This window comes from Prunus avium, unplaced genomic scaffold (genome assembly GCF_965620075.1).
Source record: "Prunus avium unplaced genomic scaffold, drPruAviu1.hap1.1 HAP1_SCAFFOLD_36, whole genome shotgun sequence".
Classification (NCBI taxonomy): Eukaryota; Viridiplantae; Streptophyta; class Magnoliopsida; order Rosales; family Rosaceae; genus Prunus; species Prunus avium.
This window is the reverse complement of record NW_028276894.1, coordinates 162,501-165,000: the sequence shown is the minus strand read 5'-3', so window position 1 is coordinate 165,000 and position 2,500 is coordinate 162,501.

Genomic DNA, 2,500 nt, shown 5'->3' with positions numbered 1-2,500 from the left:
TTAAGATTGTCATCCTCGACTTGCTCGTGCATTGGGCTCGCACCTTGCACACACAAGCAATGCCTAGACAATCTTAATCACAGCTCAACCGCACACTCAGAGGATTGGATAGCTTCTTTCGAAGCCAACCTACCCCCACACGTGTGAGAGTGGCCAACAATTTGCTAGCTTCTTCATCAACTCCGCCGAAAGCCATCCTCGACATACCCGTGCATTGAGAAGGTTTGGTGGCCGTACTCCCAACACAAAAGCATACCGAAGACAACCCCAAGCTAAAGCTCACTTGAAGCCAACGCATCGTCACCATGTGTTCGTGTGGCCGAGAATTCGGTAGCTTCTTCATCAACCCCGCCGAAAGCCATCCTCGACATACCCGTGCATTGAGAAGGTTTGGTGGCCGTACTCCCAACACAAAAGCATACCGAGGACAACCCCAAGCAAAAATTCATTTGAAGCCAACCCATCGTCGCCCACAACTAGTGGGTGAATGGTGTGCTTCCCGGGGTTGGCATAGACATTCCCTCGCATGCAAAAGATTGTCGATGCGAAAGATTATCTATGCCAACCCCGGGAAGCACACCATTCACACACTCCCGACCGGTGTGGTGTGGCGGTGATTGGATAGTTACGGATTGAGCACTTGCCAAGGATCAAAATGTGTCATTTAGAAGAAACATTTTCAAAAAGTTTTTAAAATCTTGTGGGTTTGCAACTCATAAGAGCGTCACTTTCAACGTCCCCGGTATTGGATTGAGTTTCTAAAAACAACCGTGCACACCGAGGTTAAACTTTACCGGCTCCACTCCGACTCGCCGCTCGCCCACAATTTGTTTGCAACGAAACATTTGTTTTTAATTTTGTTGGTTTGAAATTGTTTTGAAAAGGTTCTTTAAATCTAGTGGGTTTGCAACTCATAAGAGCGTCACTTTCAACGTCCCCGGCATTGGATTGAGTTTCTAAAAACAACCGTGCACACCGAGGTTAAACTTTACCGGCTCCACTCCGACTCGCCGCTCGCCCACTAGTCCGAAGGCAACAAAACATTTGTTTTTCATTTTGATGAAAATTTCTGTTTTTAAATCTTGTTGGTTTGAAATTGTTTTGAAAAGGTTCTTTAAATCTTGCGGGTTTGCAACTCATAAGAGCGTCACTTTCAACGTCCCCGGCATTGGATTGAGTTTCTAAAAACAACCGTGCACACCGAGGTTAAACTTTACCGGCTCCACTCCGACTCGCCGCTCGCCCACAAATCCGAAGGCAACAAAACATTTGTTTTTAATTTTGATGAAATTTTTTGAAAACATTGGCTTGGCAAGCCCCAATCCGCGACTATCCACCCACCGCCACCCCACACGGGTGGTTGTTGTTGCGAAATGAGGTTGTGGTCGACATGCCCGTGCATTTGAGAAGGAGTTCCTAGCACTCCATGCTCTCCCATGCCAAAAAAAAGCCTAGACAACCCCATTTCGCAACTTTCCACGCCTTTTTTTTCCTCCCTCACCCATGGCGGCGGCGTGGTGGCGGAGGCCGGATTCCGGCCACCACCGCCATGGGTGGCAGCCCCCCGACCCCGACACCAAACCCATAATACCAAGGCAACATATCGAGGCAACATGACATGGGTGTGGCGTGGGGGAAGGGGGCTGCAGCTAGGAAGGCATGGGCTGCCATGCATATGCAGGCAACACACACCCCCCTATATAGCATTTTATGCATTTAGCCCTTTGACAGGAAGAGACATCACCTATGCGCGAGGAGTCATAATGGGCTCTAAATAATTCAATACAAGGTATTTGGACGTGATTTTTTGCAGGGATACTAAGAAACATGCAATCTATGATGGGAAAAAGTTTCATAAATTTTTGAAGTCGGGAAGTATTTTTTATTATTTTTAGAAGTCGTAAAATTGAAAAAATCATTAAAACAAATCCGGGAGGAATTTTTTAGTTTTGTAAGTTGGAGAAGGTCCTAAAAATCATAGACTACTTATGGGGAGCTTATTGTGCGAGGAAATTTCAATAAAAACGGGGTTTGACAAGATTTGAAAAATTCTGTCGACATTTGAAAAAACCTGGAACCATGCTGCCGGCATGCTGCGCACATGCTGCGCGCATGCTGCGCGCAGACTGCGCGCATGCCATGGCAGGACAAGTTTCGCTAGCCTCACTGTCGACAGATGCGCAAGCTGCGCGCACGCTGCGCACAGGCTGCGCGCACGCTGCGCACAGGCTGCGCGCACGCTGCGCACAGGCTGCGCGCACGCTGCGCACAGACTGCGCGCACGCTGCGCGCATGCCATGGCAGGACAAGTTTCGCTAGCCTCACTGTCGACAGATGCGCAAGCTGCGCGCAAGCTGCGCGCAAGCTCCGCGCACGCTGCGCACAGCCTGTGCGCATGTTGTGCGCAGGCTGCGCGCATGCCATGGCAGGACAAGTTTCGCTAGCCTCACTGTCGACAGATGCGCAAGCTGCGCGCACGCTGCGCACAGGCTGCGCACAG